Consider the following 15,908-nt stretch of genomic DNA (forward strand, 5'->3'; position numbering starts at 1 on the left):
CCGTATTACAACTGCACAGTACGATTTTTCAACCAATAACAGCGCGACTCACACTAACGCACCAATCCTGGAGCGTCTACGTCACAAGAGCAACTCTTCCAATCCTTGCCCGGCTCACACCAACACACCAATCCTAGCGCGAGCACTGTTCTGTTCCACTACCCAATCAGAGCGCGGTCTCTATGACGTCAGCAGCCGCTGCAGTTTCTGCTCTGTCTCCTGTCACTCGTCTACCCCTCCTTTACAAAATTTCTCAGTATACTTCGTGTCAAATTTCTACAAAATCTATTAGTTACAACATATAAACATCTCCATTGTCTGCTTCGCTAACCATAGAATAGTAAAGAAAATCTATTTCACAAGAATCCCGTTGACACAGTAGCACATCCCTCTACTCTGCCCTTCTAACATGCATCCATTAACTGTTTCCTCTAGGACTGATCCAAAAGAGTTTTACAATCAACTAAATGCTCATACATTCACGCACATTCATTCAAGAAAATCTAGTACATACACACAGAATCCTGCTTCCCGAGAACAGCATATGATCTGCTCTACTACAGAATTATAACATACGTTAACCAAACAGCGCTTACCTCTGCCCAGTCCTTCAGACAAGCTCAGAGAATACCTATTACTTCTCCCGCGATAAGCTTTAACGGTGAACCTTACAGATCCCTGGGACTTAAGACCAGAGTTTCACAGATAACCTTCGCTATCATACGCACTCCTTTTATACCAGAAATATTTCTAATAGTAACATACGACAAATGTCACTGATTCCGAACCCAGACAATGTGACGCGCAACTTCAATTGTCACACGCTTTTCCTGCATACATACAGGACCAACAATCCCGTCTTTCCTGAGAGCAGTATATACTTCCCTCTGCCCTACTACGGAACTGCTACTAGCTCCCAAGTTCTAGAAGCACTACATATAACTCAACACGACGACTCCAACATATAATATTAGTACATATACCAACATCAATCAATAATCGATAAATCAAAAGCCAATGTACAAGCAATCTAATCAGATCAAGACAATCATCAATAACCATCAAATTCTGCTACCAGGAAATTGGTGCAGATCGGGGTGTACAAATTCTCCCTACTTCCACGGATAGAGTAATTTCACAGATACACGCACATACACTCATCATACACTTGGGCCCATTTTACTAACATACGCTCAAATACTCTATCAGCACTGAACCTGTGGAAAGGAAACTCCTAAACACCCTGCATCTACACTGAGGTCGATAAGACCTAATTGTAACTGTCCTGAGTCATGATCTAAACAATCTATACAACAATAATCAAAATAGAGTACTCAAAAATTGACAAGAAATAACCACCAACACTGTTTCAAAATTATGATACTTTATCTAAAATTAGTCAAAGGAAATCAATCAAAGCACAATCATTATTCTCATAATTACCTATTCTAGCTAAGTGTCATAAATGGGTCAGGACAGGTCTCTCAGTAGAAGTCTCCCGAGTCGCCGTCCTCACAGCATCGATCCTCACCAACGCAGGTTTGGGAAGAAGTGGCATAAGACCCTCTCTAGGCTAACAATATTTATAATAAATTTAACAAAAGAAGGCAACATAAAATGTAGATATCCGCTGAACCGCTGAGCAGAGCGAGCAGGAAAGGATGTAGCATCGCTACATTTGGAAAATCTCCGCTCAGAAAAATCACAAAAATAAAAAGACGGAAGACGGAACTAAACTTTCAAATGTATCTCCTCATATTCATATTTCCTCGGAACCAGCATTGTGATCACAAAGTTCATTCATTGTGGCTCCTTTGTCCTCCAAGGTTACTCAGATGCACTTGGATGTTCGCCCAGAGCTGCTGTCCTCACGGAAAACTTTTAAACCAGGCGAAGACTGTGGTCAGATGACTCTCGACCATGTTCAGCAAGGCCTTCTCATCACAAATCATTCACTCGAGCCCAGGCTGCAAACGGCAGCCATTTTATACTAGGCCAAAACGGACCATCTTAATTAAAAGAGACAAAAACAACGTTACCACAGCATAGTGATTAAACAGTGTTAACCCCACTAATACCCTTATGTGTATGTAATTATCTAGCCTTTGCAACACAGAAAAGCATTAGTACACGACAATTCAAAAAGCGTTTTGTGCCTTAAAATAAACAGCACTCAGCAACGTTTATTTAATAAAACATGCACATTATTAATAAGCAATACGAACGCATTCCCACGTGTCGTTTTCTCTTGTTAATTCATATTAGTTAGTCAGAACATTTACACAAAACAAATAATTAACGTTACAGATTAATATTTTTAATTTTTGACACAAAGACAAACCGGAGCTTAAAAACCCAATAGATTTTCAACAGAAAACTCTGCTCCAGCAGCTGTTTCCCAAGGAATCATTTGCAGTATAGGTTAGGGCACTGAGGTAAAGATACCAACTGGGAATGCTAATACCAGTACTGCTAGAGACAATATCTGCCTTTACTTGATGTCCAGGGAAGTATCTGCAGCACTAGCAGTAATCGCTCCTGGTGTAAAGGTGCAAACCTAGGACTTTCTTCTCATAAGCTTGCTATCGGCCATCTCTCCATCCAGGAACCGAACCATTTTGAGCGCAAACGTCCTTCAGCCCTCTACTACCACTCCTTCCATTTAAGGCAAGTTGTAGCATTAATTCTCTTTAGGCCCTGGTGCCAAAACTTCAAAGGCAGAGCAGGCAGCCATGGATGAGGGCATGCGCAGGCCAAAGTGGCCCCTGCAGACAACAAGAATTTTGGGAAGCCAGTTCCAAGAATTCAAGGTTGGCCTATGCACACCAGCAGCATTTAGCTGCTGTGAGCACAGCAGTCTAGCATTTGCTTAACTTTCATTGTGCAGGTTGCAGCAATCAGCAGACTTTAACCCATGATGTGAAAAATGAGATGCTCCTGACGTTTCCTCCTAGTACCAGCCTCCTTGCCCAGGTAGCACAGTGGTATCTGTTTGTTTCAGTGTGCCCAGCAGCATTTAGCTGCTGCAAGAGCACTGGGCCAGCATGTTTCTCTTTCACAGTGTGGGTAACACCAGTCAGTGGACTGTAACCCGAGCTCTAAAGCATGTGGTTTGTCCCACAGCAACCACCTTTTTGCCTAGCAGAACTCTGGTATCCATTTGTTTTTGCCAGGTGCCAATGGTAAGGTAAGCAGGACAAATACAGCTGGAGCACTGGCCCCACCAGGCTTTCCTAAGGACATCACTGCAGGTTCCATAGTGGAAATGATGGCCATGGGGAAAGGCGTAGTTCCCTTTACCCAGAGGTGAGACTGAAGGTGAGTGATGGCAATGTTAAATGCCCCACATTGATGTCCTCAGCAAATAAACACTGTCTTTTCATCCACCTCCCTGGACTTTAGCAGTTCATGAATTGTATCTTTGTCCATCACCCCAAAGAGCACAGACACCAGGAACTATAGAAATGTCTTCAAGTGACAGTCATGCAGGAAAAATGAGGAGTCTATTTTCGGGGTGTCGCTGATCTTCTAGACCAGGTTTTAGGGCAGATAAAACAAACAGCCACATAGATGGTATCTCACCCACTCTGGACCCTAATGGTTTAATGGCTTCTATACATATGGAGGGGTCTGGGTTCAATTCCATGGCTACATTGCTACTTATCAAGCTAGGGCACCGGGCTAACCTACCTATAGGAACCAGGACTTCCCATCAAGACTCTCCCCAGCATTAGCACCAGACAGGACCTTATGTGTAAACCTCCACAACAAGATCTCAGTCATCAAAGAAAATCTCAAACCCCAACCCCCTGCAGCTGACAGCATCAGCCTTCTCGCACCCACGAACACAAAATCCGAACACCTGCTCACCCACTGGGACCCTCTCACAACCCAAACCACAATCTCCATCATGAACTCCGTGAACTCTGGCGCAACCGTGGATCCCTGCCCTCACCACGTCTTCAACCTCGGGACCAAGACGATTGGCGTGAAACTCAAGAAAGTATTAAACGCCTCCATCACCCCAGCCTCCTTGACTGAGGACTGGAAAAATGCTGAAGTGAGGCTCCTCCTAAAGAAACCATCTGATGATCCACCTGAACAAAAGAACTAGCGGCCCATCTCCCTGGTCTCCATTTACCCAAGAAGGTTCTGAAAAAGGCAATTAACCAGCCACTCACCGAACACCTGGAACACAACAACCTCCTGGGCCCGTGTCAATCCAGATTCCAAGCCAACCACAGCATTGAGACAGCCTTAATTGCAGACACCGATGACCTTGGGACCCTCCTGGACCACAGCGAAACGGCAGCCCTCATCCTCCTGGACATGTCAGATGCCTTCGACATTGTCTCCACCCACATTGTGCTCAACCAACTCCACCACATCAGAATCCAGGGAGACGCCCTCAAATGGACTGCCTCATACCTCACCAGAAGAACCCAGACATTCCGTCTCTCACTGTTCACATCCGAACCCATGAAGATCATCTGCGTTGTCCCCCAAGGATCGTCCCTCAGCACTACCCTCTTCAACCCATGCATGACACCCTGGCCAAGACCGTAAGATCAGAAGACACCTCCACCACCAGAGCCAACTTCCACAGATGTATGTTAACATCACCGACTGGATGAAGGACAACTGTGTTGAGCTCAACATGGACAAGATGGAAGTCCTCATGCACCTCGCCATGGGACGAAGCATGGTGGCCTGCTGAACTCGGCTCATCCCCCGCTCAACAGACCACGCTCGCAACCTCAGGATCATCTTGGATAGCAAGATATCTATGAAGCAACTGCTAAACTAAGTTTCATCCACCTGCTTCCACACTCTATGTATGCTCTGCAAGATCTTCAGGTGGCTCCCAGTAAACAGCAGAAGGACTGTCAGACAGGCCTTTTTCACCAGCAGGCTGGTCCATGGTAACACACTCTATGCAGAAATCACCACATGCCTCCTGAACAGATTAAAGGCAATACAAAACACAGCAGCAAGACTCATCCTTAACCTCCCCAGACAGACCCAATTCACACCACAAGAAGCTACACTGGCTCCCAATCCAGAAGAGATGCCAGTTCAAGATGTTAAACCATGCATGCAAAGCCCTGCACAACAAAGGATCAGCATACATCAACAAACATACGACCTTCCACCAACCGACCAGACTGCTTCCCTTTTCCTTGCAGACATCCCCTGGATTCACCGAGCCAACAGCGGAGGGCGCTTTTCCTCACACCTGGGGGGTCATAGCTTGGAACATCCTTTCCCTGAACCTCAGGACCACCTCATTGCTCCAGCATCCAGGAAAGGACTCAAGACCTGGTTGTTAGAATGAACAAATCACCATGCAGCAGCTAGCAACACCAGAGCCTTGTGACACTCACGGGTGATTTGTCGCACTCTATAAATGAATGATTGATTGTTTGACCTCTGACCTCCAGGTCAGAGTCACTGCTCTCCCCATGCGCAGCTCCACCGTTAAGGCTCTGCCCCCAGCACCGACTTGAGCCCATCAGGTAGGTGTTTGAGGCCCTCCTCCACCCACAGGCTTCTGCCTGCACCTCATCCTTGGTGGTCTAGTGCAGGAGCACCCTGCTCTTCTGCTATTTCGCTCTGTTCTGTGTCACTCTTTTCATGTTTGTCTTTTCTCTTGTTTTTGCCTCTTTCTCTCTGCCTTTTTTTCTCTATTGTGCCTCTGTTTCTCTGTCTTTTCCTCTCTTTTTGTCCTCTTTTGCTCTGCCTTCTTTCTCTATTGGGCCTCTGTTTCTTTGCCTCTTCCTCCTGTTTTTGCCTCTTTTTCTCTGCTTTTGTTTCTCCATTGTGCCTCAGTCTCTCTGCCTTTTCCTCCCGTTTTTGCCTCTTTCTCTCTGCCTTTATTTCTCTATTGTGCCTCTGTTTCTCTGCCTTTTTCCTCTCGTCTTGCCTCTTTCACTCTGCCTTCTCTCCTCTACTGTGCCTCTTTTCTCTCTGCCTGTTTTACTTTCTGTCCCTTTTCTCTCCATTTTCTTCTTGCCCGCCTCGCTCCCTCTTCTCGCGCTCCCCGCCACTGCAGCTCCTGCACCCCTCTGCCCCAGCATGTCGTACCCGCCCGATTCCCAGGTGAACGCCCACCCCCCAACCCCTACTTAATGACGGCTGTGCGGCGTCCGCACCGCTGGTGAGCCAAAGGCAAGTCCATCTGCGCCTGTCCATGACACGACCTGCGCCAGGGACCCTGGTCCCCCAACCCCCTGCCGCTATGACCCCAATACTCTCCACACGCCGCCTCCCAAGCAGAAGCTGCTACAAAGTCTCTGAAGAGCTCCTCACCTCTGCCCTCACCTGCACTCCACCCCCCACTATGACAGACTCCAACACAGCAGCAAACAACCTCCACCAATGTATCGCTAACTGCGCCAACACTCTTGCCCCCCTTCAGAACACCACACGATGACACAACAAGAAAATAAACTGGTTCACCACGGAACTCCGAGAATCCAAGCGCTCCTGCCAACGACTGGAGAAGCGGAACCCCAGAAGCACTCGCCGCCTACAAAACAGCCATCACAGCACACCATCAATTCACCAAATCAGCAAAGAAAAACTTCATCCAAGACAGAGTCCTCACCAACTCCCACAACTCCAAGGAACTTTTTGCCATCATTCAGGATTTCACCAAACCCAACAGCGGAACAACTAACGTCACGCCCTTCCAAGACCTCTGCAACTACCTCAGATCTTTCTTCCACCTTAAGGTCAAGACACTCCATGACAACTTCGACGATCAAGACCACGGCACCGCCTCAACTCCCACCCCCAACGACGCCACCCGACAGACCCTTCACACCTGGACCCCTCTCATCACAGAAGACACCTTAAAGACAATGAAGAGCATCCACTCCAGAGCACCTTCAAACCCCTGCCCGCTGCACATCCTCCACAGGGCCGCCAATGCCATTGCACACGAGCTACGCCGAACTATTAACTGCTCCCTCGACACAACCACCTTCCCCGACAATTGGAAGCGTCAACCCCCTTCTAATGAATCCCTCCGAAGGCCCGATGGACCTCAAGAATTTCAGGCCCATCTCACTGCTTCCGTTTGCTGCCTAAGTCATCGAAAAGGCAGTCAACACCCAGCTAGCACACTTCATAGAAACCCACAGCATCCTAGACACCTGTCAGTTGGGGTTCCACAGCAACTACAGTACTGAGACTGTCCTTCTCGCCGCCGCCGACATCCGTGGCCTCCTTGACCAAGGCCACACTGCAGCCCTCATCCTAGTGGACCTATCAGCAGCTTTCAACACCGTCTCCTACCTCATACTAGCCACCAGACTCCATAATGCAGGTGTCCAAGGAAAGGCCTTAGACTGGATACGCTCCTTCCTATTAGGCAGATCACAGAGAATAAGACTCCCGCCCTACCTCTCGGAACCAACAGAGATCAGATGCGGAGTACCCCAAAGATCCTCCCTCAGCCCCGCACTCTTCAACGTCTACATTGCCCCTCTCGCAACCATCATCAGAAACCACAGTCTCAACATTGTCTCCTGCACCGATGACATTCAGCTCATCCTCTCCCTCACCAAAGAACCTGCTATCACCAGGCACAGCTTCCAAGAAGGGATTAAAGGCAATGCAACCTGGATAAGCAACAGCTGCCTGAAGCTCATCTCTGAGTAAACAGAAGTCCTCATCCCCTTCCACATGGGAGCAACACCTGGTGGCCCCCGCCCTCAGAAACCCTCCCACCACAACCGACCAAGGACGCAACCTAGGCATCTTGTTCAATTCTTCACTCACCATGATCCGCCAGATCAACGCCGTATCCTCCACATGCTTCAACACCCTTGCATACTTCGCAGGACGTTCAAGTGGATCCCTCCGACTTCAGGAAAACCATCACCCACACACTCATCACCAGCAGACTGGACTTCGGCAAAGCCCTCTATGCCGGAATCAACAAGAACCTCCTCCGCAAACTCCAGATCGTCCAGTACCCATCAGCCAGACTTAGCCTGAATATCCCATGACACGACCACATCACCCAACACCTCCGTGGCCTGCACTGGCTCATCGCCGAACAAAGAATAACCGTCAAGCTGCTCAAACATGCCTACAAAGCCCTCCACAACTCCGGACCCCAATACCTCAATGACAGAATCTCCTTCCAAACCCCCAAGAGAAACCTCTGCTCAGTTGACCTCACCCTAGTCATCGTCCCTAGCTTCTACAGGACCAGAGTTCCTACCTCGCAGCCAAGACCTGGAACGAACTCCCCCTACACCTACGACAGAGCCAGACGCTGCACCAATTCAGAATGGAAATCAAGGCATGGCTCTTTGACTGACTCTAACAGAGCTTGCCCCCCCTCCCCCAGCGCCTTGAGACCCTCGCGGGTGAGTAGTGCACTCTACAAAACCCCTAATTGATTGATTGATTGATTGATTGATTGATTGATTGAAACCTAAAATTGTCCCCTAACTGCTTCGGGCTCTGAGTGACTATATCGCACTGCTGTCGTGAGTCATAAATCAGTTAAATCATGAGCCAGAAAAGGACATACCCCCACGAATAGGGAGCAGAATCCTCCTAGCTTTAGCAAGGGGCCTTCCTAGTGCTTGAAGCCATACACAGGGTAGCACATGCCTGCCCACTTAATGTTCTTTATACAAAGATTGTGGCATTGATAGAGCAGGAGCACTCTGTCCTTCTTAGAGGTGAAGTGTCCATGATACTCTTGCGGAATACCTACAATTGGCTGAGGATAGGCCTAACGCACACCTGTTCTACTGTTAAGCTACCATGTCCTCTCCCAGCCATGGGAGATTACTTCCATGCAGGGCTCCAAAGAGAAGCATCTCTGGAGGTGGCAAGCGCTAATCACCTTTAAGGCGTTTTCTTCTACCTGTTCTCTCTCAGTTCATTCCCATTGATAATTTTGGCTCAGGCAGACTTCAGACATGTCCACTGAACCACCACGCCGCTCACACTTTGACCCTGAGAACGCTGGCAAACAGACCTGCACAGTCAGTCCATCAAGTCACCATCATGACACTGGGGGAGCTTTCAAAGATCTCCGCACTAGGCGGTATGTAGCACTGCCACTTAAAAGTCATTAACACATTCCTCAAGTTCTTTACAGGATCGCACAATTAAAAATTCCCTATATACAAATCTCCAGTTGAAAAGAACTCAGGCCTATTCATAAAGACATTCTGGAGTATGTAAATCAGTACTCCTGTTGTACTCTTTTATGTGCCTCTGAGAATTGGGCTAAAAATATTTCTGAACAAAATTTGAATATTCATAGATAAATAGTACAAATGCTATTGTGCTGCCTTTGCACGATTACTAATAGGACTGCTGTAGTTCAACTTACTCTACTCATAACTGCTTTTATGAATTGCCCCCCTTTTTCCGGACTTGAAAGAGTAGTTACATTTGAATTTTAGTAGCCGCAATTTCAGATCCGCCATTTTGTCTGGTTCTTGGCCACATTGTACGAGAAAGGACGACTTGCTGAACAGAACTAGAACATTCTAAATTTTGTTAATCTCTTCGTACAGTCATTCTCTGCTTCTGCGAAGTTCGACTCCTGCATGCTTACACCGCCATCACCGTCCCTGGCTCATCCTTTTCTCAGGCAGGAAGTGGTCAATGTTCATTGTACTCGTCTGACAATCAGGGTCTTAAAACCTTCCTACTATCTGACTCTCTACAGCCGCTTCTTTGACGAAATAAGAAATGAAATTGCATATCTGCTTGAAGGAAGAACTCATCCCCAGGCACCACATAACAGCGCACCCAGGAGCTCATTAAATTACAGGAGTTTTAAACATTAAACTGTGCGCATCTTGTTAAGCAGAAAGCCCCCCTAAGCAATTTCCTTGCTGTCAGAGTAACTAAGGAACTGCAGGTCTGAGAAAGGAGCTCTGAAATACATAATTGATAAGGATGCAGCCCTTGAAATGACTTGTTTGGAGTCAAAATCGAAATTCAAAGGATTTTACAATTGAGATAAGATACCTACCTCTCATTTAGGGAATTGAAGGAAGCCCTTACAAAGGCTCATGCACAAATTACGTTCGAGCAATAAAATAGTGCTGAGATGATAAACGCAGAATTTCACATAGAGGCAATACAGAGGAAATTCCAGTCACCGATGGTTGTAATGGGTTTTTTAGGTGTGTTTTGATTATTGATGTTGGCAGCCGCAGCCTGTGCAAGTTAGAGCAGTGGGGCCGGGAGTGGGGGCATTTTGACAGACGACGACGAGGAAAACAAGCATTTGCAATGCAATCGGTCTCGCCTTTGGGGCCTTATATGTATTCAGCTATGCAGAACATTAGCCTGGGTGCTGAAACATCTACTGTTTTTTAACATGGTGGGAAACTAAGCACCAAACTGCGTGACACACCAGGTATGGAAACAAATGGAGAGAAATATTGCCTTTCAGCGGGAAATGGTATAGTCTAAAGCTCTGTTTTTAAGATAAAATCAGGGCCTTCGGTGGTCATATCACCGAAAATACAAGATTTGAAAAACATATTATTGTTTACAGTTGCATGTGGAAGATAATTTCTATGGACTGGAATCTAGACAATGCTAAAGTGATTCTGGTATTTTACTGACCTCTACTGGTCGTTTTCTATCAAGAAAGTTAAATATTGGCAGTTGCCAGAAAAATAAAAAAAAGAAAGTACCTCAACAGAAAGCAATTCTGGTATTTTACTGACCTCTGCGGTCGTTTTCTATCAAGTTAAATAGAGGCAGTTGAACAGAAACAAAGTCCCTAAGTGAAAGTAGACAAGTCCTAGGGCTGATCTCCAGAGCCCACAAAGTGCATACACATACAAGTATATACTAAAGTATATTAGTATATAGTAAAGTATATACACGAGGTCTTGAATGCTCGACCTAAAAATTAAGTATTTCTTTCATTTTCCCTTGTGGTCGTCTGTCTAATCCTCCCTCCCCCCAACCGTGCCCCACTGCTCTTATCTGCACGAGCAGCGGATGGATTTTGGATAGCTACTGAACTGCTATCGGGGAATTTTCTCCCTTGACGACAATTGCACCTTAAAACTGGTTATTGGTGTGCAATGGCATTGAGTTGGTAAAATGTCCTTTTTGCAATTTTGACATATATATCTAGTCCAATGTCCAAGAACCTGTATGCTGCAACAAGATCCAGTATAAAGCATTTGTAATTGTCAAGGTGGAATTTCACTCAAAGCAATCAAAGTCTAGACTAAGGAAATTAAAATCTAGGGGATGTCTATTGAAAAAATCCAATCTATGGATGATTTTTTTAATTATTCTAAACAATTATAGGATACACTTCCTTACAGTATGGATGAAAGTATACATTGAGAGTGCTCGGAGACTAGGGGCCATTTAGAAATGAACATTGTAGTGTTCCTACTAGTTAATTAGGTATGTCCATTTGAACAACCATGCGTCAAAATATGGGGACTGAGTCCACTCATATAATCAGAATATGCTAACACGATTCCTGGCTAGCTCACATGTGCCATTTGGACCCCTAAACCTGACAGCGTACCTGATAGTGTCTGCAACTTCAGATCATGATCACTCTAATTCCCACAAGGAAATCGTGGAAACAGATCTACCCTTTGTTGTTACTTAGGCATGCCCAAAGGGTGACACATGAGATACATAAATTGGCATTTCAAACATTTATTGAAGCAATTGGATTCTTGTGGGAAAGACATGAGCTGTAATAATTAGTAGACGGAAACAAAACATTGTTACCAGCATTACAAGAATGGTGAACAAGATTATTAATTGAGCCATCATAAAGTTGCAGTGATTATATGAATATGTAAATATATAGCAGACTGTTAACACTACCTAACTCTCTAGGAGCAGCCCAGTGTGTGTGTGTGTGTGTGTGTGCGTGCGTGCGTGTGTGTGTGTGTGTGTGTGTGTGTGGTATCAGGAAGCCAGTCTGGTGTAGAACAGGCCGCCATCCTTTGCAGGATTGTGATGGAAGTCAGAAGGGCTAGGAATCAGTCAAAGACGAACGTTCAGGAAAATCCATGGAAGTGCACCTCTGAGGAGCCAAGTGTCAAAAGAAGTTTATATAATAAAAACTCTCTCTGTTTGCACTGTCTGAGGTCCTTTGCTAAGTCATTGTTTGTATTTCCAATTCAGAGCTATCTCCACATGTACAACAAGAAAATGCAAGGGCATCATGCTCAGTGTACTCTATCTTCAAACATAATGTACAGTGTTGTTATAAAATGCTTTCAAAGAAATGTGCTTACAAACAGAACACTTTCTGAGTACATTTTCATGTATGTGCCAAGCATGTAAAAAGTCACAGTCTAAAAATATGTCAAGTTTAAACGTGAACTTGTAAAATAAAAGCTTTTATACACGGGGCCTGTTAAACTTCACTACAGGATCACCACCACAATATTGCAGCTCGCCTGCTTCATTTAGAGGTTGGGGAACCCCTGGGTTTCCACCAGTAAATCCTCAGCCAGGTCTGCTGATCCACTACATGACACTTCAAATTATCGACCTCAAGGTTGCTGGATCACAGTGGCATTAATCCAGTCCTGTTTAGGAACAGGCTACCCATACTCTTTTTTCTTGAATGAGACCGCCATGTGAGGCATGGTGGTCCCAGTCACTGAAATGTAAAATTGTGAACCAATGGGATGGGGGAAACTCTTAATGCATCAGGAGCAGTTTTTGTTTGTTTTTTCAACAATAAACCCTTGTTGTTGTTTGATTGCAAAACACAATGATGTGCTGGGCGCATTAAAATGATGGCTCACTCAGCATTCAACCATGATGATGGTGCATCAGCTATACGTATGTGTGAACTTTCATCTCTTGAGGGAGCGGGCTGAACTTCCCCCAGGGAGACATAGATAAGGCCTCCATTGACCTGGCAGGCTGGTGTGCCACTCAATTAAAAATGAAATCGTAGATCTCATGTATGCTATGTTTACAAGGGGTTGTAGAGTTCCCGCAGGCTTGGTCTGTGCTTTCACAAATAGTGCGCCCTGGCAACTCAGAGGAACATTATTTCTTTCTTGTTAGGCAAGATTGATGATTTCACCAATCATGCTTGGGCCGCGTCTGAATTACAAGGGCATCTGCAGAGGTGTGAATGAAGGACATCCTGCAGGGGTGTGTCTGACAGAGCATGGAGTAAGACTGTTAGACATTTCCAGATTTTGTTCAGAGCTCATTTCTGGGAGAAGAAGAGCCTGCAACAAAGGGGCTCCCAGGGCAGTGGTACAGGACACAGTACTGGTGCATCTTAGAATGGGATGCAGGAGGAGGAAAGTCCACACTGATTGGCGGACTTGTGAATAGAGAAGGTTCTTCTCGTGGACGAGACCATCTCAGTCCCAATGAATGGTTGGCCTAATATAAGGATGGTATCGATCAACAATTGAACAGATTCCTCAGAGTCCTCAAACTCCTATGCAATATTGTTGCATCTGTGGTCTCTTGTTAGCTGTGACTCTTGCCATCTTCTTTGAAACCCACTGCCAGACTTTCACTCAAGTCCCAGCCTGTCACTCAAACTCAAGTCTCAGTTTTGAGTGCCAGAGTGGCACACTGAGGATACTGGAGGTCCCCTCTTCTCTGCAAACTTTATCACTGTGGCAGACACAAGTATTTTCAGTATTTTTTGCAAACCCTTGCCCAGTTCTTTATATGTACCCTTTAGCACCTGCCATCAGCTTTTTATTTCTACCTGCATATGGGGAGGCAGATGTGCAGGCCCAACTTTATTGCCCGATTAAATCATTTCTATCACATACTTTTAGCTTAACGCACTGTCAAATTAAATTTCTTCTTGAGTCCAACTTAAGACTATCCCAGGGTGTACCAGAACTCCAAACTGCAGATTCTCATTCTTTTGCAGTTTTTTGTGCCCCACTTCACTGTATTAGTGAATGATCTACAGACTTCCATATATTGTAATATAAATTAGGACCATGGAGCAGGCATAGGAGTCAAGCAACATTTTAAAGTTAATGAGAGTGGGACTGTATTTTCTACTCCCCATCAGTAAGCCGAGAGGGTGACCTTCCTGTTGTAGGCAAGGGTGGTAAGTGATGTAACTGTGGTGGTGTCTTAGTAGCCTGCTGTGTGGGACTTATTGCTATTAAAACCTTTGCTACAGATGCATGCAAAGATGTTGTGCAGTGCTGCAGGGGCTCCTATCTACAGTAGGGCAGACTTCTTTGGCCACGCAAGTGCTGAGAAAGTAGCTGGGTTCAATTTGTGCTGATGGTTGCAGGTGGTGGGCTCTGACATTCTTCTTTCTGGGGACCAGGACGTATTTTTCTCCATCAAACTTTGACCGAGAGCCAGAGTGAGAAAGGCAGGAAAGGGAGAAAGAAGAATTAAAAAAAGATATTAGTGACACAGGGTGAAACGTACCTGAATGCATGAGATAAAGAGACAGAAAGTGGAAGATGTGGAAAAAGAAGCATAAAGCCGGATCAAGACGAAACAACTGATTTAGAGTTTGATGGATGCGGGCAGGGTTTCATAAACCATCTGGTTAGCCATCCACCACCATTGAGACCCATCTTTTAGATTTAGAGTATGGCCATTTGGCTGATGAAAGTCCATCAACTGTCTGCTGCCCCATTGTATTTCCTCCGTCAAAACTGTTATACCTTACACACAACAGACGGGGTCATGGAAAGCCACTACTCTTTTATTTTAAAGTATCATGTCCATCAATGGAAACATGCCACATCTGTATTGGAGGAAAAAGAGTACAAAGAGCCAAACCCTATCCACAACAACTACAAAATGTACTTTATCAACTAGTCCTTCCAGCTACATTCCCTGGGGCATGATCTGGCAGTGATGAAGGAAGTGAACTCTGCTCCAAACTCGCACTCCGTAATGGTTGAATAATCTGAATATTGTTCTGGTTTTTCACCTGTGCTTGCCAGGCATATGCAATGTCTCAAATGATGAACCCCAAAATCCTAAAACTGTGCGCTGGTAGTGGATCCCCACTTGCCTGCCCAGGCTGCACTTAGCATCCAAACCACCTAGTTCTGCTTCAAAGTTCTTTATCTTTTACAATAATAATTCTTGAGACAGTCTTTTTCAAGGTTTTCTCTGTTGTTTAATCACAACAATATTGTATGTGTTAAATGCAGTCAAAACCTTAATTGAAAATTAAAAAGTGGTCCGTGCTAGACCAGGCATGTTGGTATTCACAAAGCAAGTTACTGCATTAGACACACACATACTAAATGCTCAAAAGGTGTCCGGTGCTTTTCCAACATGCTGGTGTTTATAAGTTGAAAGAATTACATGCTCTTGTAGAGTGCCCAGTGAAAACAGACCGCTCCTACATATATAACTCAAAAAGTGTTCCCTGCTTACCAGTACTGTGAATGGTGACTGCGTACTCTGTCAAGGGATGCGCACTGCGTACTTCATTATCCCCGTGCAAACAGCTGATGTGGTTGCCGCTACGTGCCAAACAAATAAGCCTGTGACGTAAGACACCACTACGCTACTGCTTCAATCTAGAAATGTAAAGGTCCTTGACACTTTTGTAAAAATGCATCATTGTGCTGGACTTATAAAACAAGAGTAAGATGTGGGATACCGACGCTAAACAAAAAACTACTATCATGACCACCCTGCCTAGTGTGCCTGCTACATCAAATGTGTAAACCACAAAACAAACTGAATTAAAAGAAAAATGTAATTCAAAACAAAGTGAAAACTCCCAATGATTCCTATTGTTAATAACTCATGATGAAATGTACTGCTATATTTTTAACAGTATAACATGAATAACAATATATATAACATCATAGAAAACAAGCATATTCTAATTTATCATTCATACCAGCAGGATACATAGTATCCAATTTCTTGATCTAATAGTTTTC

General features: G+C 45.1%; 1 protein-coding gene across 1 annotated transcript in view; it reads right to left on the reverse strand.

The window, feature by feature from the left end:
• Window positions 1–1,373: 1,373 nt before the first annotated feature.
• The window catches only part of LOC146799098 (general transcription factor II-I repeat domain-containing protein 2-like), a 195,224-nt gene continuing 180,689 nt past the window's right edge, over window positions 1,374–15,908 (reverse strand). Inside the window, exon 3 of the mRNA XM_085628042.1 lies at window positions 1,374–2,079. The gene's annotated coding sequence lies outside the window, so the exon portion shown is untranslated. The remainder of the gene's footprint in view (window positions 2,080–15,908) is intronic.

The sequence above is a fragment of the Triturus cristatus genome, chromosome 9 (genome assembly GCF_964204655.1).
Source record: "Triturus cristatus chromosome 9, aTriCri1.1, whole genome shotgun sequence".
In the NCBI taxonomy this organism is placed as follows: Eukaryota; Metazoa; Chordata; class Amphibia; order Caudata; family Salamandridae; genus Triturus; species Triturus cristatus.